Below are 24349 nucleotides of genomic sequence, written 5' to 3' on the forward strand. Positions count from 1 at the left end.
ATTATGGTGCCTCTTCACAGTAATAGAAACCCTAACTAGGACACCTGCCATTGTGGACTCTCTGTATAGAACCATAAGCTGAAATAAGCTGTTTCTTCTATAAGTCTGTTTTGGTTATGGTGTTCTATAACAGCAACAAAATGTAACTAACACAGGAGTGATCATTTATGGCTAATATACTATCACTTTGACTATACTGTTTGCTCTGTATAATCATCTAGATGCATTGCTATTTTATGCTTCCAATTTCTATCAGACACATACATAAACACTAGGGACTACCTTTATATACTCTAGGAGATTGATTTTTGTCAAATTTAAGCTCTAGTTGGGATGGGGAATAGATACATCATAGATAGATAAGACTTCAGGCAATGATATATACCACAGAAAAAACAAAACAGGGTGATAAGCCAAAGGGTCTCTGAATGCTTAAAACCCTCCCAAGCTAAGGTGGCTAAGGGAAGCCTGTTAGAAGAAATGATGAGTCAGAATCTAAATGATGAGAATGCTCTAATCCTGTAAACAGTCAGGTGGGGTTATATGAAACAGATAATTCCATGAAAGGAATGAACTTCAAATTCTAGAGAAAACTGGAAAATACCAATATCACTGAAGTCAAGAAAGGGCAAGGATAAAGACAGAAGAAAATAATGAAAAAACCTTACAAGACTATGAAGAGGAGCTTGAAACCATATATAAGGCTCTGTGTGTTTCTTTGGGACTGAACGACTGTGGAACCAGGCTGGACACAAACTTCCATGCTACAGGACATGGCTCAATGGTCAGCGTGATGTGTAGAGTACTGTTAGCACCTCTAATTACAGCAATGGCAGTTCCAGCGGAGAAGTAGGTTAGTGAGCAGGCCAGACTGAGTGGGAGGGTAAGCAGGTAAACAGACAGGAAGCAAGCAAAGGCAATTGTTTCAAAAGGGTTTCTATTGAAGGAAGCAAAAAATGATGCAGTTTTTTGGAAGAAGGTTGAGGTTCAGTTAACCCCCCTGGTTGGATTGGAGATGTCTAGACCAGTTTTGAACATGAGATGGAATGACTTAGCCTGAGCCTTGAGATGACTGTCCTCCAAATGACTTGAAGGGTTTGAGTATACAAAAGATGTTTGTGACTGCCTGTAAACATTAGAGTCCTAAGACCTGAATCTCAACAGTGTGGTCCAGTAAGAAGTGACATTTGGGCCTGTTTCTGCAACACTATGTTATAAAGAATTCAACTCTCAGTTGAGCTGTCTCTATTAAACTGTTAATGCAGTGATAGCTTTAATGATTAAGGAAGGAGAAAGCTTCTCTAGGTGATTTCATAAAACAGACAAAGCAAAATTAAATTTATTCCAATCGGACTACAAATAGGAAAAGAAAACAGAAAACAAGGATGACCGAAAATGAGACACCCTTGCTGAAACAATTCAACCGTTTTACCTTTCCATTTATCCCTACTCTGGAAGAAAAAGAATTGACTTTTATTTTTCTTTAGGGATATAGATGCTTTAGGCCCTTTAAGGAACTGATGTAATTCGTTTAAGACTAGTACTAAATATAATGCTTGTAAAAAGATATAGACTAAGTTTTAATAGTTCTGATGGCTAAAAACTTAAAACATTTTGTTTATTATCAGAAAGCTTTTCCCTATACAGTAGAAATGAGAATTAACTTTAAGGTAGATTATCATTTTTTGAATTGTTTACCTTATTTTGCGGCTGCTGCTGCTTCTGTTGCTACTGCTGTTTAGGAGAATGTGAGCATTTTATTTGTCTAGGGAAGCTCTAACTGGAGATGTGCCTCACAGGCTAGAGACGTGCCTCAGACTGAAGTGGTTAAGGGTTCTGCAGAGCATGCTTTAGTGAACACTATGGATGATTTCCCTTGGAGAAATGCTTTCTGTTGCTTTGCTAAATCCAACTTTAGACTTCCCGGTGCCTACACATTATTAGATTTTCTCACAGAATTGCATGTACTTTCCCTTCAATAGTTGCTTAGGAGGACTAGAGGGATTTATGATCTGAAAACTGGAAATATAAAGGCACATAAAATATGGCCTATTCTAGTGGAGTTTCATCTATGATTTTATTTAAGACTAAACCCCAGAGAAGAAACATATTGTTAGATTGTTGATACTTAATAATGAAGTTGGATTTTATCCTTAGAGTTAAAAGAATGATGGCCACCAACACCCCCCCGCAAAAGAATGGAAATGCATTTTTTTAGCCATTGTAAGGGAAAAGCAAATCTAAAATTGAAGTGAGGATTTAGAAAGGGAGTTGTGGAACTGAATGAGAAACAAGTTTTCTCCTATTTCTAAGGAATCACTTGACCATAAACTGGTGAGATCAAAATTCTAGGGAGGCAGTTAGCTGGCCCAGTCATACAGATTTAATGAGAGGTTAGGTAGAGACACACTGTGCCAGGTATAGGTGTTAGGCTCCATCATCAATCACATATGCATCAAGTTCTGGCCTCCCTAGAATCCCCAAGGCTTTCAACCAGGTCTTGTTGAAACTTACAGCCTGGTCTCAGCTCTACTTCAGGGAAAAGTATGGTAGAAAGCAATGGAAGAAAGTTACCTTTTGTTTAAAAAAAATGTACTGAGTAGCTGCCATTTATGGAATTCTCCTGAGGAGCAGTTGGCAAAGTCCATTGCTGTTACCATATGCATGTAACTTCTTTGATTATTCATTCATTCATTTATCAAATACTTTAATTTCTTACAGCCTGTCTTCTATGAGTTAAATACTATGAAAAATAAGTAGAATAGGGTGAGAGAGTTTGAGTAAATGGCCTTTAAACCATGATCCTAAAGCAGAGCTCTAGAGGAAATAAGAAAGCCAACCATGTTACTTTTTGATGGAAAACATTCCAGGCAGAGCAAGGGAGGAACAATTGCTATGCCTCTGAAATAGGTCATTGCCACTGATGTCTTAGTTTGTGCTTACTCAAAATACTGCATATGCTTAAACTGTAGAGAGATATCTTTTTTTTTTAAATAATTTTGAGCCTGGAAGTCTTAAGTTAAAGAACGGGCAAAACTGATATCTGGAGAATCTCTCTTTTTCCCCAGGATGGCACTATACTTGTAAGTCCTCTAGAAACGGTAGACACCACACCCAAACATGGACACTAAAGTATTTGACTGACCCCCTGGGTCCTTTCATAAGGTCATTAGCATCATTTGTAAGGGTTCTACTCTGATGTTTAGTCAGCTTCTATAGGACCTACCTCTTTATGCTTTTACAGTGTGATTCTAAGATCTATTCTATGAATTTTGGAATGACATATACATTAAGCCATAGTACTGTGCTTGAAGAATATCAAAGAGTTGAATGGAGAAATGGCTCATCAGTTACTGACTGCTCGGTTCAATTCTCAGCATCTACAGGGCAGCTCACAATCATCTGTAGCTCCTAAGGTGCCAAGTTCTCTGGCAGAAAGGGCAGGGGCAGAGTTGGACCTGCCAGACTCTCCCTGGGGCTGAGTGGGATGGTGAGTGTTGACCTAGACCTCCTGCCTGGTCACCTGGGAGAAACACACACACTGATTCGAGAGTTGGACTGTGGGGAATATGGGAGAGCCAGAAGGCCTTTGCATCCCTCTCGTAATAACCTAGATGAGGCCTGGCTTTATACCATTCTTCCATTCTCAGCCCACACTCATTCTGTTTCTCTTCACCTTCAAACAGGTTCATTTATTAGTGTTAATGCTCATCTTGCCTGCTTCCGTCAGCAATAGTAGCCTCCTTTCACATACTAGATCCTCCATACAGTATTATTAAAATGGATACAAACAGATCTGTCTATGGGGAAAGGGAGTGTGGTCTCCATGTAGTTCCTAAAGCTTGGAGCAGATAATATCAGTAGACTACATTCTCTCACTAACACAGGCATGTCCTTTGCAGTGGAGAGATCTGCAGAAAAGACCACTCAGGAAAAAATGCTTTACAGTGACAAGAATACACATCCTAAGAAATACCTGATTCAGAGTAAACCCCTTACCCCTTACACTTTAACATGGAACAGACATCCACTGACAGTAATAAGGTGGATGTGAGTATGTGTGCACCTGTGTGTTGTCGGAGGTTTCTGTCCTGCCTGGTCCCTGCAGCCGTTAAGTACCAAAGAAATTACACAGAGGTCTACATTAACTATAAACTGATTGGCCCATTAGCTCAGGTTTCTTATTAACTCTTATAACTTTTATTAGCCCATGATTCTTGTTTATGTTATCCACATGGCTCGCTACCTTTTTCAGCAAGGTAGACACATCTTGCTTCTCCTCTGGCAGGGTCTCAACTGCAAAGGAATGGGCTTCCTTCTTCCCAGAATTCTCCTGTTCTCTTTTGACCTGCCTCTACTTCCTGTCTGGTTGTCCCACCTCTACTTCCTGCCTGGCTACTGACCAATTGGCATTTATTTAAAACATAAGTGACAGAATACAGACAATTCTCCCACACCATCTGTGTGTGCGCTCCTGTGTGTTTGTTATGATATCTCTCCCTTTTTCACTTTCTTAATTCTAGTATGCTCTTTATTTTATGTAAGTGTGATAGCAATAGATGATAGTTGCTATCCATCAATATACTTAGAGAAATAAATTAGAGGCACATCATAGTGATCACTAAAGTGATTTTGGCTTCACTGTTCTGCTATTTTACTACCATGCAAATAGGAACTACCTCCTTCAGAGTATAATAGAGAACAAGAATAAACTTCTCAGTGTGGTGACCTGTGCCCATGGACTGATTGCCCTAAGATTCTGACTGGGTACTCAACACCAACAGGAAAGAGGCCGTGGTTATGATGTCTCCTGAAGTCTCCATGTAGTTTGGATTTGTGTGATAGGAATGAGAAATAGAAACCAAGTAATACATGCAATACAAATGACTTTTTCACTTTGCATAAGTGTATAGAACAAAGACTCAGTTTTGAGAAACTATTCCCTAGACAGGCTGTGAGCTTCCTGCAGAAAGTTGCTCAGCTCTGCTCTAGGGGTGGGAATAGTAACACAGTTCGCTGAGTACTTACATGCTGGGCAAAAACACTTCCCTTTAGGTTATCCCTACACAGATGTTAGCATCTTCAGAAGAAACTGAGGTTTTCAAGGACACTGGGAACCTTTTATAAAGGTTCATCTAATTGAGAAGTGGGAATTAAAATCACGTTGCTCTGGTCCCTTATTTTTCACTCCCTGTTCATGCAGTCTCAGAGTTCACAAAGTCAGAGATGGGACTTTTTTTTTTAACAGTCTTTTTTTATTTTACATGCCAATCCCAGTTCCCACTTCCTCTTCCCCCTTCCACTCTTCCCAGCTTCCCAACCCCCCCACCTTTATCTACTCGTCAGAGATGATAAGGTTTCCCATGGGGAGTCAACAAAGTCTGGCATATCACTCTGAGGCAGGACCAAGGCCCTCCCTGCTATGTCTAGGTTGAGCAAGGTATTCCTCCAAAGAGAATGGGCTTCAAAAAAGCCAATTCAAGCACTAGGGATACATCCTGGTAACACTGCCAGTGACCCCACAGAATATCCCAGCCACACAACTGTCACCCACATTCAAAGAATTTAGTTCTTTGGTCCTATGCAGGTTCTTCCGCTGTCAATCCAGAATCAGTGAGCTCCCACTAGTTTAGGCCAACTGTTTCTGTGGGCTTCCCCGTCACGGTCTTGACCCCTTTGCTCATATTATCTCTCCTCCCTCTCTTAGACTGTATTCTGGGAGCCGTGTCCAGTGCTTAGCTGTGGACCTCTGCATCTGTTTCCATCATTTACTGGATGAAGGTTCTATGATGACAGTTAAGGTAGTCATTGATCTGATTACAGGGGAAGGCCAGTTCAGGTACCCTCTCCATTTAGCTGGTGTCATCTTTGTGGATTCCTGAGAAATTCTCTAGTACCAGGTTTCTTACTAGCCCCATAATGGCTCCCTCAATTTAGATATCTCTTTCCTTGCTCCCCTTCTCTGTCCTTCCCTTATCTCAACCTTCCTGTTTCTTCATGTTTTCCTCCCCGCCCTGTCTCCTTCTCCCATCTCTCTTCCCTTCTGACTTTCCTTCTACCCACCCCATGCTCCCAATTTTCTCAGGAGTTCTTGTCTATTTTTTCTTTCTAGGGTGATCCATGACTCTCTTAGGGTTCTTCTTGTTACTTACCTTTTCTGGGGTCATGGACTATAGGCTGGTTATCTTTTGTTGTATGTCTAATATCCACTTATGAGTGAGTACATACCTTGTTTGTCTTTTTGAGTCTAAGTTACCTCACTCAGGATTTTCTTTTTTTTTTCTTTTTTTTTTTTAGTTTCATCTATTTGCCTGCAAATTTCAAGATGTCGTTGTTTTTTAATCATTGAGTAGTACTCCATTATGTAAATATACCACATGGTTTTATTGGTTTTTATTGAGTTCTACATTTTTCTCTGCTCCCCTCCCTGCCTCTCCCCCTTTTCTCTACCCATTTTTTGGTTGAGGTGCATCTAGGCTGTTTCCAGGTTCTGGCTATTACAAATAATGCTGCTATGAACACAGCTGAGCACATGTCCTTGTGGTTTGAGTATGCATCCTTTGGGTATATGCCCAAGAGTGGTATTGCTGGGTCTTGAGTTAGATTGATTCCCAATTTTCTGAGAAACCAAAGAGCAGGACTTGTAATATTAAAAATGATCCATATCAAGAAAACTACTCTCACCACCTCTCTTGAAGGATTCAAGAATGTTTAGGTAGGGCACAGAAAGTGAATGTATGAACTATATTGACGTTGACCCTAATGTATCATCTGCAATTGATAGGTGTACTTAAGTCAAGAGCCAGTTGACTGTTTACTCAACCTCACAGTTTCTTGGGACTTCCTTATGACTCTGTTACCATCCTTTGTGGTTTCCTAGAGGAAATTCTTGAGGGGGCGATTGTTTGTTCTTATTCTACTGCTTGTCTAGCTTCTTCTTTGGGCCAGCCAGGTAAACATCTGCCTGCTAGTCCCAAATGCTCTCTGAGAGCTCGGTTAAAGGTGAAAGGAGCAGTACTCATGTGCGGTGTTTCTCAAAACCTGATTTTTGACCGGCTCACATTAGCAGTATGTAAGGAGTTACTTAGGCAAAAATTCACCTCTTGGGTCCCTTTCAAATCCACTAGAATTAGAATTTTTTAGATGAACTTAAAATTTGAACATCCAATAACCTTTCTAGAAAAGTATGATCAGTTATGTAGTCTTTAGTGCTGCTTCTTGAGGTGGAGGGAATCTCGACTTACAGTGTTACTAATTTGTCCTGATCTACTGCAAATAGAGAAAGTAGGATTTTTTTAAAAAACTGATCTAAAAGGCAGTGTGGTGACTTCCTTTTTATTTAGGATTATTTTTCTTTTGTTCAAGCTTGTAGGTGACATTTATATTTAGTTCGCTTTGTTTTCAGTGTGGGTCCTTTGTTTTTAGAAAACAGACAAGTGTTTCAATTTGATAGTTGCAAAGCCCATACTTCTCTTTCCTCCTCCTGCCTTGGCCAAATCACGCCTTTTTCGATCTGTTCCTCCACCCCACAGTATCAAATAAATGTCCTCTTTCTAATCTGGGCTATTGCTGCAGCTTTATTTTGAACATGTATTATATATTTGGGATTTCCAGGGCTTCTTCTCCATCTGCCCTTCCTCTAACGATATTTATACAGAATGGGCTGAAAGAAATCAGGAAACAGGGGCTGTTCCATCCCGGGAGAGGGAGGCTGCTGTTTAACACTGGCAGCTCATTAGCTCTTGGGGAGAAGAAACTGACAATATTTTACCTCCTCCACAGAGGCAAGCACATTGTTTCCTTCACTTCAAGGCTGACCTCAGGGCCCAGGTGCAGGCCTACAGCACCTCATCATTCTGTCACCCGAGAGCACATCTGTCATAGTCTCCGCTGTAAACCTTATAATGTCAACTATTCTCCACACCTGGGGCTCATCCCTGAGCAATGATCTCAGAAAGACGATCCTGGAGTTCTTTTTATCGGTTACAAGATTATCCTTATATATCAAGTATCCCTTTCTTTTCCCAGGGGGCAATGAGTTTAATGTCCATAGAGCCGAATGACACAAAGTTTAAGGGTCCAGTCTGAATTGAATGTCCTGGCTCATCCTGCTGTGGGACCTTAGCCAGTGATCTTACTAGGTCACCCTTCAATTTTCCAGACATGAATGACAAATAGCAACCCAGCAACACTCCCTCTCAGCACACGTGCACACATTTACTTTGTCAGTATTTTTAAAGGGTAGTAATAATATTGGGGTTGTCAGCTCTGAACGAATCCTTCGGTTGGCCTGAGAACAACACTGGAATTGTTTAGTATTCCACATAAAGGTTTCTGAGTTCCAGGGCTTAGATGGCGCACCTGGTCTTTTCATCCTATGCAGCCCAGAGAGCACCCATGATGTTTCTAAAAATACCCGAAAATAAGATGCAATATCTTCCCCAGCATTAAAGCAGTAAGGATTTTTTTAATTGAAAATCAAGTTAATTTTGTTCTACAATATATTCTGATCAAGGGTTTCCCTCTCTCACCTATTCCCAGATCATCTCCACCTTTCCAACACCATGCCTTCTTTTTCTCTCTCTTAAGAAAAGAAACAGGCAAATAAAAAAGACAAGCAGGCATAAAACAAAACAGACAAACAAAAAGAAAGAAAAAAGAAACAACACAAGAAATATATACACACACACAGACAGACACTATAAAAACGCAAAATTAGAAACCATTATATACAAGCAAACCAGTAAGATCAAAAAATATTCAGATAAAGGAATATGAGACAAAAAAAATGTTTAAAAATACTTTTGGGTTCCTTTAGTGTTGACCATCTACTGTTGAGCATGGGGCTTGCCCTTCAGTGCGATTTGTCTATCCAGTGAGATTCCCTTGGAGAAATTAACATTTCCTTTGCTAGTGGTTGTCAGTTGGAGATAAGTTCTTGGTTGGGGATGGGAGCTCATTGTCTCGTGTCCACTTCTCCATCTCAGTGCTGGGATCCCAAATGGATTGGGTCTGTGCAGGCTCTGTGCGTGCTGCCAGTCTCTGCGAGTTCATTATGTGCAACAGTCCTGAAAGACATTGTTTAGAAATTGTTTTATCGCAACAAAAGCTTTCAGTTAGCCCCTTTATAATGCTTGTCTGTCTTCACAGCAAAGGAAGAACAGTTGTTTACAATTGGCAAAACTGTCTATCATGTGGGATAAGGGCATTCATAAATGTTTCCTTTAATCTTTTTGCATCCTAGAAGCATAGAGTCATTCCTGATGCTAAAAACGTACCTGGGTAACTAAAATGAGACCTTGCCCTGAGAATAACAGTAAAGGCACCATAATAGTTACAATGCCAAGTGGAAATGGAAGAAAAGGATGATGGGAGTCAAGAGGGGAGATGGTGGGGCTCAGATGGCTCAGCAGGTAAAGATGCTTTCCACGAAGTCTGAGGACCTGAGTTCGATACCTGGATACCACATGGTGGCAGGAGGCAACCAACTTCCACAAACTGTCCTCTGACCTGTACACAAATACATATGTGCAAGCCAGCACTCACACACTCAATAAATTATCATAAAATTTTAAAGAGGTGGAGTTATTAGTCTCCATGGGAGGATTTGTACATAAAAAGATAGCATGAAAATCTACTCTCTATACTTTTTTCTAGACATCTTAATCATTAAGGTATTTTTTCCCATTAAAGCCTTTCAAATTGTCTCTTTGTTGTTGAAGATGGCTTTAATACAATATGAATAAAAAACTCTGAAGCACAGAACTCTCAAATTCTCCTAACATCTCAGTACATTTTTCCACAAGCCTCTGGGCCAAAATAATATTAAAAAATTCCGTTTATTAGATCCAAGCAACTTAAAATCATTTATCACCTAAGAATTTAGTAGCTGTTTATAAAAAGTAAAATATACAAATTACAAATTAAAATTCTATTTATTTATTTGTGGGTGTGTGAGCATTTTACTTCTATGTGTGTATGTGTGTGCTTCATGTCCGTGGAGACCAGAAGAGGATGCTGAATACCCGGAACTGGGGTCACAGGTGGTTGTGAGTCACCATGTGGATGCTAGGAATGGAAACTGGTTCCTCTGCAATTGCAGCCAGTGTTTTTAACTGCCGAGCCATCTTTCCAGCCCTAAACTGCAACTTTTAAAATTTCAACCTTAGTTAGATGTAGTTACTTACTCATGAGACATGTGGTCCTTTTCGCTACCAGTACAGCTTTGTATTCCTAGGATTTGGGTTAGATATTACCAACTCATGTCCTGTTCACACTGATTGTCATATGAAGCTTGCTTCTTATCACAGCTTCTGACAGTTATGACATCATCAAACGTGTAAAAGAGGTTTAGTACTGTCGTGAACTGTGGTGCTCCAGAGAGTTTTAGCATGCAGGGGATTGTGGGCTTAACCATGTCAAGTAAAACAGTTAAAAAGAATATTCGTGTCGACAATGGGGAGGTGGTGTGTATGTTGGGGCCGAGGGTATGTGGAATATCTCCATTTCCTCCTCTCTATTTTTGTGTAAAGCCAAAATGTGACAAAGATTGTCTTTAAAAAGAAACATTCAGTCACAAATTAATTGGCTTACATGAGGATATTTCCAATTAATTTTCAGATTATTCAAGTTTGACTTTGTCTCCTATTATCCACATTGCTCCACCAATCTTTCCCAGGTAGAACTGCCTGGCACACCTGTTCACTCACACCCGTCCACTCAAGCCTGCTCATTCATACCCACCCATCCATGTCCGCTCACTCATGCCCATTCACTTATGACGTTCATTCATGCCTGTTCACTCATACCCACTCACTCATGCCCGTTCACTCACTCCTGTTCACTCAAGCCTGTTCACTCACGCCCGTTCACTCACACCTGTTCACTCACACCCGTTCACTCATACCCATTCACTCACTTAGAGTAAGATAGCCTTACCACAGTGTAGATAACCCCATGGCAAGGACAGAATATGAATAATTAAAATATTGATTCACATCTATACTTGAATAGAGGTTGTAGATTAATCTAGGATTACCTCTCTCTCTGCCTCTCTCCTCCCCTATCTCCTTTCTTTCTCTTTCCTTTTATTGGTTCCTTCATTTATGTCACCATTTATATTCAGCACCTATTTTGCATTAGGCACCAAGCAAAGTGCTTGGCTCTGCACTGGGCAGGGCTGAGCTGATTCCCATCCATAGCACTTAAAGTCCCTTGAGAGCTATTTTTGTTCATCCGATGAACATTCACACATCACTCTCTGAGTCCAGGCTCTCGGTTACACACAGCTGTCACAAAACTGAGTCATTGTGAAATTGTGCTTGACAGATTCCAGAGGTAGATTTTTGACATCTTATTTAAAGTTTGCTCTTTACGTCTCTCAGACAGGATGGCTTTGTTTGCGCTCCCTGGGACTTTTTAAGATTCCATCTTCCTTGGAGCCCAACTCACAGCAGAGTTGTTTTTCTCCTAATTTCACACCACTGTTCAGTCAAATTGTTTGGCGCTCAGCATCTCTTAATTTACTTTTCCAAGAGGTAGTCATTGTTTGTTAGAAAACTATTGGCCCAGTTGTGATGCACACATTCTCACATGACAGCAATATTTTGCAAAGTAATGATATTCTTCAAAGAAAAATGAGTTGATGAGCCTTTTTGGTAATTAAAATATGCCATTTTATATATGGTCTAAATATAATCATTAAATATTTTTATATTATAGTCGTTGATTTATTGGTTCTTTCATTGATTGTATGTGCATCAAATACACAGGTAAACAAGCTAGATTCTGTAAGCTTGTAGTCTAGTTAGAAAGGGAAAAGAAGCTTCATTTATTCAAATAAATACATGGTATATGGCCAAATGGAAATGTTTTTAGAGACTTCAGTAATTAATTAAATACTAAGCATATAATTATGTCATTACAGGGATATTTTTGATGGTACAAAGACATATTAGAGATGCATAGCATGAAGAAATATGAAACAAAATATACTGCATAGCAACAGCCATAAATCCACAGGAAATATGTATGTCACAGCATGAGCAGTAATTACAACTGAGTGACAGAATTGTAAATCAGATTCAATTTTCCTCATTTTGAAAAGGTTTGTCTTCTCAATCAGTGATGGCCGTTAGGAACAGAATGCAAGGCAGGTGCGCATTGGCTTTTTCTAGTAGTTGTAGTTCTGTAAAGTAAAAAGGAGAAATTAATTTTCTCATTTTATTTAACTCAGTATCTCCAAAGCGTTATCTTAGCAAAATGTTCTGGTTTTATCCAGTCACTGTGATAAAAACACTCTGTCCAAGAGCGCCTGCAAGGAAAGAAGGGTTTATTTCATTTTACACTTCCAGGTCACAGTTCATCATTGAGGGTAGTTAGGCTAGACACTCAACAGGAGCTCACTCCCAGACAAGGAAGTGAAGCAGAAGCCTTGGAAGAACGCTGCTTCAGGGCTTGCTGTCAGGCTCCCTGACAGGGCTTCTGTCTAGCTAGCTTTCAGCATAGAAATGCCACCCTCGGTGGGCTGGGTCATCCTACATTTAGTTGATTCTCCACAAGTCTGCCTACAGGCCAATTTGATTAAAACAATTCCTCAAAGGAGGCTTTCCTCTCAGATACCTCTAGGCTGTATCATCTTGGCAATTAAAGCTAACTAGGGCAGCATATAAGCAACATAACTTTTGTTAATGAGATATTTACATCATTTTTTCAATACTAGGCCTTTAAATTAAGATGCACATTTTTAAGTAAGCACATTTTTACTTCAGAAAAGCTTCATGGTGTGTGTGTGTGTGTGTGTTACATGTGGGTATACATGCCCATGAGCACAGCAGGAGGCCAAAGGAAGATGCTGAATGCCCTGTTCTATCACATTCTGCATTAGTCTTTTAAGATGGTGTCTCTCATTGAATTTGAAGCTTGCTGTTTTGCTCAGCTGGCTGGATATTAAGCTCCAGGGGTTTTCTGTCCTTGTGTGCCAAGACGGGTTATTAGCATATATGCCCATGTCTCACGTTTTACCCAGGTCCTGGGGGTTTAAAGTCATGTCCTCACACTTGTGCAGCAAGTGCTCTTATTCATTGAGCCTTCTTCTCCCTCATCTTTTTTTTTCTGCCCCCACCTTGGTGATGCTGGAGAAATGATTCCAGAGCATGTATGCTAGGTAAGCACTCTGTATATCAACCCACACGGTACATTTTAATACCCAGTTGTAGTAATAAGGGGTGGCGGGGCTGCGTCCCTGGCACCCCAGCCGCCTGCTCGGCTAGCTTATGCCCCGAAATAACAACACACAAACTGTATTCATTTAAACACTGCTTGGCCCTTTAGCTCTAGCACTTACAGGCTAATTCTCACATCCCGATCAACCCATCTCTAATAATCTGTGAGAACCGATCTTACCAGGAAGATTCTAGCCTAGTCCATCCTGTGTCGGAGCTTCATGGCGTGTGTCTGCCCGGGAGCGGGGCATGGCGTCTCTCTGAGGCGTCTGCTCCTGAGAGGAGAGCTGTGGAGTCTGACCTCACTTCCTCTTCCTCCCAGCGTTCTGTTCTGTTCACTCCTCCTACCTATCTTCTAAGCAATAAAATGGGCCAAGGCAGTTCCTTTATTAGCCAATGACCTTCCTCTATCATTTCCCCTTTTTCTGTTTAAACACAAAAAAGGCTTTAACTTTAACATAGCAAAATTACATATAACAAAACAGTTATCAAGTAAAAGTTACAATAATCTTTATCATAACTAAGGAAAACTATAACTACACCCAATGACTTCTCTATCATAGTGTAATAAAAATTGTATATATTCTGTGATGACGTTTCATTCCTTCTCTTGTGATAAAAACACACAGAAATTAAAAGCCAAGAAATCGGTTGGGAAGACAAAAGAGAAACAAAATGACAAGTACTTTATGTTTGTAGGAGGAGAAGAAATGTTTGTTTGGACTATTGTTTAGAAATTAGATGATGCAGAGCTTGAAAGATGAATATGTTCTAATGAGAAGATACAAGGTAAACAGAGTGACAAATCTAAGAGGTGGTTTCTTCAAGACTATGGAGAAGACATCAGGGAGCTTGGGGGCCAGGGGTGGAGCAGAACCAGTTTGGGAAACATGTGATAGTTTTGTGTGTCCAGAATGTTGAGTAACTCTGGCAGCAGTGATGCTTCATAAGCTCACGTGTGACAGATATCTGAGAACTTTGTTAGCTATGAAGGAATTTGGACTTAATGGAAAGCCACAATAGAGCATGAACATGGTTTACACACACACACACACACACACACACACACACACACAGACAGACACACACACACAGAGGACTATACAAGATAAATGTGGAGACAACAAACTAATGACCAAGTTAAGGTCACGGGAAACCCATTTGCAAGTCATTTTGGAGATGGGTAGCATGTTAGTGGTTGTTTAAGAAGATATTCTTTCTTAGGCGGGAATAATGAGGATAACCCTTAAGTTTTAGGAAATCAGCATTGAAATGGGAGTTTGGAGCTGGCTATAGTGCCTAGGAGGAAAGTGATGTCATCCAGGGAACTTGACTTTTCCCCCTGAAGAGACTGGAGTTATCAGTCCCAAGGCGGATAAGCACTCTGTCTGTGACATACTCAGGACATCCCATGTTCCCCTTGTGTAGCATTGCTTGGTTAGCTTCCTGGTGATTTTGTCCTCTTGTCTGATGACTTTTTGCTGACTCTGTCCCATTTTTCTCCATGGAAAGTAATATATAGATTCTTAATAAAATTGCTTGGCATAAGATATGACTTGTGTAAGACCTTCTTCGGGAGCCTGACACTGAGCCAGATTTTATGGTAGCTCACATTGTTCAGTCTTTGAGATCATTGTTTTAAAGTTTGTCCACCAAAGGGAGGTACCACACAACAAAGTTGCACCCCTACCCGACACACTGCCTATGTCTTATGGCTGAACACTGCAATGATTCAGGCCCAGCTACCTCCTGCTTCAGAGCATCCCTCATAGGTTGGTATGGCTTACTCACCTGTTGGAAGGGCTCTTCAGCTTCTCCCTTTGTCTAATCCTGTTACCTTATACTCTGACAAGTAGTTACATATATCCGTAAATCAGATTCAAATCCTTTCTATAAACATACATTCAAATCTTTACCTCACAGTCTGTTTTGTGAGATGCCTGTTCTAAAAGCATTAGCACCGGAGTAGTCCCAGGAAACAGTTCTAACAGGTATTGCGGGAGCTCCTTCTGCTCTTTTGGCCAATAGCTGCTGAGATACCAGTCCGTTGGGGTGTGGTCTCTCTCTCTTTTAAAAAAGCAGCAACTGCCCTCTGCTCTCTCTCTCTCTCTCTCTCTCTCTCTGGCTTCCAGCTCTGCTTCCAGTGACTAGGCTCCCTTCCTGATTGCACAGAGGGCTGTTGTCTGGGATGGTGATCTGTAAGTTTTTCCCCATTAAATAAATAACCATTCTATTAATCATAATTCCAAACTGGTGTGGGATTGTTTGTGACTTACACCTTCAAGCAGGTGATATGGAACTGTGCCATTCCTCCGCTGCCTGGCAGTCAGAACTTGGTTACAGGAGCTAGGTGAGATTTTGATGGCCAGTGGGTGTCCTGCCACATGGCACAAGTTAAGTCTCTCATCAGTAGCAAAGGGATTGTACTAGCGGATGGTATGAAGATCGTGGGTTCAGATGGCTTTGTGCTGTTAAGGCCTTTGAGAAAAATAATGAGGAGGTGAGATTAATTAATCTAACATTTAGGACAAGCCGTGAGACGCAAAGAGTTTGTGGCTAGAGAAGTTCAGGCTGAAACCTGGGACACAATTTTAAGTGTAGCAGAGTTTCATAGAAGATGGAAGATGGATACACAAACCTTGACTGGTCTGCTTCACTAAGAAGATATGGCTCTAACTGGGAAAGCATGAAGTTCTGATGCTTGGAGCACCTCATCTATGTTGATGCATTTGAGAACAGACGTGTTTTTTGAGGCAGCAGCCCACACTAGCCCAGGTTGTGTTGCAGCTTACTGTGAAACTCAAAGCTTGCCTTCGCAATGTGCACTGGATTGTAGGCATTATGCTGTAATACTTGAAAATCATGAATACTTGATTTCCTCTGAGTCCCAGAAGGGTTATGTTCCTTCCTGCTGAAATCTATCATTGCCCCTTGGATTACAATATTCTGATAGAAAATGGACCCTCTCTCCTTTTCTTTTCTTCACCCCTTCTGATTTCCACTTTTTTTTCCTGACCACCAGACGAACCTCAAAGGCCATGTTGTTACAGTGTAACTAGCAGGGGAGAACATGAACTACATGCCTCAAACCTAACGGACTTGGACAGCATGTGCTAGTAGAACTCAGGAGAGTGTAGAAGCCAGAGGAAGTTAAAACAGAAATCTGGATGAAAGAGAATTTTTTAGTATAGAAGCACTTTCTGTTGGTACAAGACTTAATGCCCTATAAAAAGCATAGTAATGCACGCAAAGGTGCAGCTAGGATAGGTCTTAGATTTGTAGGGAAAGCTACAGGTCATGTTGAATAGTAAAAAGTCCAAAATCATGGCTCATGATGGAAAATTAGTGGTTCAAAAGTTCTCAGAAATACTTGTACTGAAAGAGACATCCTGTGTAAAGCAGAACACCTGCCTCCTAGCCATGTTTCACTTAAGGATCCACAGGGATCCATTTGCCAGCTGATATAGAAGGTACTGACGGGAGGAAAAGGGCATCCATGAGGAAGTAAGTGGTGGTTGGCCTCTGTAGACCAGGAACAGCAGGAAGATGCTCTCACAGAACAGAGAACTATGATAGAAACAAAGAAGATGATGAAGCAGTGAGTATCCAGGGGTAGTTTTTTACTATTGGATGCAATATAGTCACAATTATTGTGGTCTGGTGGTTTGAATGAGAAATGCCTCCCTAGGCTTATACACTGGAATGCTTGGTCATGAACTGATTGTGCTCTTTGGGATGGTTGAAGAATCTTTAGGAGGTAGAACCTTGCTGGAGGAAGTGAGCTTCTGAGGTCAGGCTTTGATGTTTTATAACCTGGTCTCATTTACTGTTCTCTCTCTCTTCTTCCTGTATGCAGATCTCTGCTTCCTATATACAGACCTCTGCTCCCTGTGTGAAGATCTGTGCTTCTTATATACAGACCTCCCTGTGAGCAGACCTCTGCTTCCTGTATGCAGACCTTGAATTCATATATGCAGATCTCTGCTTCTTGTATACTGATCTCTGCTTCCTGTACACAGATATTTATTCTGTAAGCAAATCTCTGCTTCCTGACTGTTGCTAGCCTCCCATTCCTGATGCCATGCCTTTTCTGACATGATAGATGTTATCCTCTCTGGAACTGTAAACTAAATAAACACTTGTCTCTTCTAAGTTGTTTTTGGTCATGGCTATTATCACAGCAATAGGAAAATAACTAATACATCAACCAATTTGAGGTATAGCCAGAAAGGTCTGGCCCACACTGGTCCATGGAGATGAATAAGAGGGAACCTATATGAAACCGTGAAATTTATGTTTCAGTTAAAAATAAGTAATCAGAATTTTGAGAGTATTTTTTCTTGAGGTCAAAATTCCTTGTCCAGTTTCAGAAAACCAAGTCAGTAAAATTTTTAGATGTTTAAGTTAGGTGTCTAAGAAAAAGGAACTTATAACCTCATGTTAAGTGTTTGTTAAGTATAGGCACTTGGCTCTTTCTCAAAGAACTTGTAGGCCGGGCGGTGGTGGCGCACGCCTTTAATCCCAGCACTCGGGAGGCAGAGGTAGGCGGATCTCTGTGAGTTCGAGACCAGCCTGGTCTACAAGAGCTAGTTCCAGGACAGGCTCTAAAACCACAGAAAAACTCTGTCTCGAACCCCCCCCCCCAAAAAAAAAAATCAAAGAACTTGCAACCAGTGATTATACCTTGGCTAAAAGAGAATAAGTAATTATTTTGACTAGTGTTCAAAAAGTCAAAATTGACAATGATTTCTGGGGACATGCAGTGAGCATCTATGAGAGCTAATTAATAATTGGGTATCTGAACCACTCCCTTTCACAATGGGTTCACCAAATTCATGGAGTCAGTAAATGGCCCTTTACTGGTCATCAAATATAAAATCAGAGTGAGTCTATTTGGTACTTGGTAGAGTGCTGTGTTTGCTTGTTAGCCATTGAACCAATAAGTCCCTCTTCTGGCTGAATGTGACTACTCTCAATTCCTTAGAGACACCTGATTAATCCACTGGGATTTACATTGAATCATTCACCCCTCTTACCAACATAGTTTCCAGAACAAGAGGGTAGATCATTGAGATGGCTCTGTTCAAAACACTGAGGCAATGGACCTATTTAAACTGCCACGCTACTCTAATACTGTTAGAGATGATTATCAGCCCCAGATTCATCAATCTGGAAATTCAGATCTTCCCCCATCCTTTGCAGGAAGATGTATCAGTATCAGAGGGTGTTCATTGGAATGAGCGTAGTGCCTCATGTTCTTGTTTTGAACTGTTTTGACTTTTCTGCCCTTTGTCACTATAGTCCAAAGAGTATGGATGCTTGCTTAGATTATTTTCTTCCTTTTTGTGTATTGGGGAAGTGAAATCCTTCTACAAGGATCTTATAGACGATAGGCAGTACCCTAACCCCGAAGTACCCTCCAACCTGTATCTCTGTCTTGTTTTTCGTTTGAAGAACATGATTGTGATAACTCTCACTGGTTAACTAAACTGGATAAGGAAGATATGAGAAGTACTTGGGGGCCCTGGTAAAACATACATACTTCAAACAATGGAAGGTAAAAGTCATGCTCATTCGGGACTGTGACATATAGTTTTAAGGAATACAGTAATTTTGAACATGTCTAGATTTCCTACAGTTTGGATGAGGTTTAAATTTCTTACTTTTCTGAAGAAAAGAAGAGAATATTGCATTACACATTTTCCAGTTTTAAGGCCTCTGTGGTTTCCGAGGATAGCATATTTCATACTTGGCACAGGCTGCAACCCAAGCCCCAAGCAACAGAGAAGATGACTAACTTTAATTAAAACTCAGAATAAGAAAAGGTTCTGCGGAATGTCTGGAGCATATGGTCTTGAAGAACTAATGTTATATGTATGTATAATGTGAAAAAATGTCTGAAGGTTTTGGAAAACCCCAGTAGGCAAATTACAATGTGAACTCTTATGATTCTCAAGCAAGGCAGTGTCATCTATAGGAGAGAGCTAAAGTCCAACATATTATTGGTAAGTATCCTGCAGTGTTACTGGGACTTGACATAGAAAATATCACTATCAATTGATCATGCATCAAAAAATTACCCATGTGAGCCATCTGATACATCAAGTTATAAGGTTGGGCTGAACCAATAGCAAATCATCGTGAAATGGAAGGACTACATGTGGGCTTGCATATGAGCAGAGGAGGAAGGCACACATGGGTGGCAATTTTCACAGATACCCATGTTATATGACTCATCTCCCTCAGCTCGCTCTTGAGGTCACATAAACAAAAACATGGGTTGCCTCTATACATGCTTGTAAAAAGTACTGCGATGACTCCCTCGCACAGACTCCGAATGAATAATGTCAGGAGATCACAGCTGTTGCTTCTTTTTGAAAAATAAAAAGTAATCGTTTGAAGTTAGAATAAAAAGGACATACAGGAAGTTTCCTACAGTTTGGATGAGGTTTAAATCTCTTTGCAGCTCATGATAATGCCCACTAGAGATTGTTCATCAAGGAAGAGACATTAAATAGCTAAGTAGACAAAATGACTCAGCCAGCTGATGTCACCCAGCTTTTGTCATTGATCACCACAGTGTTGATACAATGGATACATTACATTAAATCCTTGCCAATGATGACTAAATGTCTTTGGTCCTCACTAACCAGCTACTGATGCCACCTACTTTCAGATGGATTCAGTCTCTCCCAACCTCCAGCACCTGTCACTGTCCCACCTAGCAATCCTCTCTAGATATACCTTGTGGTGTATTTAAATATACACAAATCTTTGTATCTGACAACAACACAGATAATTACTGAGTCTTGGATACAATTTCATCCTTCAAGGACACCAAACAGCCAGCTAGAGGCAAGCTGATTATTTTGGAACCCATTTATCCTGGAAACGGTAGTGATTCACCTTGGCTGGGAAAAACACATATTCAGGTGTCAATTTCCTTTTCTTTGCGACTGGTTCTCATCCATCACCACCACCAGAAGGTTTCACAGAACATCTACTGATACAATACATTTGAAACAATTTGATATCTGCCCAAATGTTTGTTTCTGAAGTGTTCAGTATTCATATGACCTCATAGAGTTAGTCCCAGCAATCATCCCAAAGAAAGATTAGAAACCAAAATGGAAACATTGGAACATAAATAGAGAAGCACAGCAGGAAAAAGGAAGTAACTGCAAAGACAGGGAGAAAGATGGCCCAGAGATGAGAAAAGATTTCTGCTGTAAGCAGGAGATGTCGAGCTGCTCAGATGGAGTTCTCTCTTCACCATCCCAGCTTCATCACTTCAACTATCTTTTGAAAAGAGTATGTGGCCTTTTAGCTTTATAAATTTTTAAAACCACTCTGTTGAAGATTCTTTTCCTTCTCTTGAGAACTTGAGTTGGGGAACACAGAAAGGGAGAGTTCACTATTGGAAGGGGGCTGAAACTACACAGTTAGCCAACAGGTTGAGCCCAGCTGGGGATAGCAGGGGCTGTGACTCCAATAAATAGCAAATGACTGTTATTTGTTAGAACAACGGGAAGCAAGTAGTTTGAAGAGAAGACTGAAGAGCAAAAGACAGAGTGGCGGCCCAGTGTGAGATACTTTTTTTTTTTTTAATTGAGAAAAGGAGAAAAAAAAAAGTTTCCACCTCCTCCCAGCCTCCCAATTCCCTCCCCCTCCTCCCACCCTTCTCCCCCTCCTCCCACCCTTCTCCCCCTCCCCCCACTCCTTTCCCCCTCCCTCTCCTTTTTTACAGTAGACAAAGTCAGCAGTGGGAGAGAGGTCCCCTAAAGCTGCTCTCTCCCAGACCCAGGCAGTGTCCTAGTTGCTAGAGTAAATAGTCCTCTTCTCGGTGTAAGCTGAATGAGATGTTTTACAAACAGACCATATGACACAGATGCTTGCCACATAAAAACTCATGCTTTCTTTTAAAAAAATATTTTGAAAAATTTGAGATTATAATTTAATTACATCATTTTCCCCTTCCCTTTTATCTTTCTGTACCCTCCCATATACATGCCCTTGCTCTTTTTCAAATTATAGTCCTTTGATCTTTAGTTATTGATATGTTATGTAAATAAAACCTGTATATACATACATATGTAAATTGTAAGACAAAAAAAACCCCTTTCTTCCTTTAAAGCTTTTTAATCTCAAGCAGTTTGTCACAATGATGAAATAGCTAAATCTGAGAATTCTCAGCCTGTTCCTCTTGATATTCTTCCTTGTCAATCTCAAAACTCTAGCAATATAAATATAAATATAAATACAACCTGGTCAGACTGTTTACTATACAATGGTACTTGTATGTGTCTATTTCCAGGACTTGCTCCCTATGCAGTGATCTTCTGTCATCTTTGCACCTGCCTAGCCCGTCTTTACGTCCATCCCGATCAGTTTTCTCTATTCAACCTTCACTGGGATGAGGAGAGTCAAATGTCCCCAGAACCTATACTGCTTTTTATTCTTTCTATTATTAAAATGGTTCTCATGAACTGATTATTTAGACATTGTCAACTTGTCAATATTTTTTTTAATTCCAAAATTATTTTTTAACTTCATAAAAATTAATTTTTAATATTTTTTTTAAAAAATAAATGTTTTCTTACTAAACATCTTACCAGTTCTCTCACTTTCATAGTATGTCCAAGTTTCTTTTTATCTCTATTATACATGTCTAAAACAAGTAGAAATGGGCCATAACTGTTAGGGTTGACTCTAGCAGGTGATTGACAACTTGTTCCTCTTTGGGATCTTACAATAGAATACTTCCAACTCAGCACTGTGTCAGTCAAGGTTCAGTCAGAGAAGGAGAGGAGTAGTATACCAAATTAGCACATTTAGTTTTAGAAAATTGGCTTGTAGGGGCTTGCTCCACAAATCTGAGGTTAATAGGGCAGGGTATGTATCATGAAAAAGCTTAGAATCCTCAGATATTGATTTACTATTGGTGTGATACATTGCTTGAGATAAAAAATTTTCAAGGAAAAAAGGTTTGTTTTGTCTTATAATTTCAGAGGTTCCAGTCCACGGTCAGTAAGCCCTATTGCTTTGGACTTGTGATAAGGCACCATGTTGTGTCAGGAATATATGGAGGATCAGGGCTACTCACCTCATGGTGGCCAGAAAGCAGAGACACAGAGGGGAATAGAGTCTCAACATATACTTAAGGCATATTCCAATGACCTAAATCCCTCTTACTAGGTTCCACTTCTAAAGTGTTCTATCATTACCAAATAGTGTCACGGCTGATGCTAAGGTTTAAGTACATGCGACCATTTTACCATAGCAAGACTGAAGCTGTTGTTCACTGGTAGACTATCTGTATCAGAGAAGCTTTAGCTCAGTGTGTATGATCCTTCAATTACCCCAAATATATAGGAAAATATTCATTATATTTCTGCAGTCAACTTATCATATGCTTCAATATAAGCAAGGTTCTATTAGTGATAAGATGGATAATTAGGGACCATGGCCTGGCAATTTGATACATCAAAAGATCAACAAAAGCACCATGGGAGAGGGCCACTATACAAATCCAGAATGGAGATATGAAAAGCAATAGCAACCAATTTTATTTCTCTAGTTTCTGTTTTCTCTGAGAAAAGAAGGCAAATTGAATTTGGCTAATTTTATAATTTGGTGGATGTCTATTTGTTCTTGTGCCAGTCACCCACCATTCTCGCCACTTGGCATTCATCTCATTGGTAAATACTATGATTGCATCTTCAGAATGTGTTGAGAGCCCTGCTGTTGCTTAGTTTTCTTGCTTTTATTATCCTGCTACAAGTGCATATCTTGTCTCACGAACAATTGTAATAGCCCTTATCTGACCGCTCTGTGTTTCTTTCAGTGTCCAGTACAAGTCAGTCTGCACGTTTCAGCTATCGCCATCTTCCTACAACTCAAGAGAGATCGCATTCTTCACCTGATTAAGAGTTCTCTTTTATTAAAGGTAAAGTCCAAGTTCTTTTTATGCATCGTGCATTTGTCCGTGACCAAAGATATGTCCACGACTCTTGTCATGCTCCTTTGCTTTCTTCTGGTATCACAGGCTTCCTCGTGTGTGCTCCATTACCAAAGCACACTCCTATACACGGCTTTTGCACAAGTAATTCTGTGTGTATAATACAAAAATAAATTACTGGTGAGTTGACTTATCGTGGAATGATGCTTGCTGCCAAGATTGATTTCTGGGATCTCCACTGTGGGAGGAGAGAGTGGACTTCTTCAAGTCTTTTTCTAACCATGTTACACTTGCTACAGCTCACCAGGGCGCTCTCCTCACACAAACAAACAGATATGATTTTAAGGAAAAAATAATTTACTCAATCTCCCCAGTGTCTTCATGTGACAGTTCAGTTATCTTCTCATGGAAGTCTTTTTGCCCATTCCCTAACCACACCCTCCTGTTATTTGCTATCATTATGCCATTTCTCCTGCCCTGCTCTCTTCTTCTTTGCCCTACCCCTTTCTTACACAGTGAGTATTTACTTACTATTTGCATCCCCCATTTGACAACAGAACCCTGGACCACTGCTATGTTTACTGCAGTGCTTAAAACACTACCTGGGATGCGACTGGAATTCAAAACATTTGCTGAATGATAAAAGGTAAATAATGTCTACTTTCATGAAAGTAAACAAACAAACAAAACAAAACAACAAAAAGCCTCAATATTCCTCCTCTGAGTATTATACAATGCTTTTGTGTTGAGGGAAAAATCCTTTTCTATATCAAATTTGGCAAGGAATTCTGTCTGCTTTTTTCTGCTTTTTTCTATCTTGAATGGAATTGTGCTGTCATTTCTCCCATGGCCATTCATTGAATGGGTGTTTCTATGGTTACCATGTTATTTCTAGTCAGAATCCTGTTGAGGAGAAACCTGAATTTGGTATCTCAGGAAGTCAAGATTCCCTTGACATCCTATAAAGATTCCAATGAATTTCCACAAATCAGCTTCCTGCCTTATTCAGTAAATTAGTTGGGGAGATGGACTGGAAGACATCTTTGGGGTTCAGCTCCAGAGTTCTAAAAAAAACGCACCACAGAAAATAAATAAAATGAGTTACCAATATGTTTGCGTGGCAGTGATGGTCCCAGTGAAATCAATCCAATTTTTCTTTGCCTGTCAC

This window comes from Microtus oregoni, unplaced genomic scaffold, assembly GCF_018167655.1.
Source record: "Microtus oregoni isolate MIOR12 unplaced genomic scaffold, Mior012 000023F_ref0000262, whole genome shotgun sequence".
Taxonomy (NCBI): domain Eukaryota; kingdom Metazoa; phylum Chordata; class Mammalia; order Rodentia; family Cricetidae; genus Microtus; species Microtus oregoni.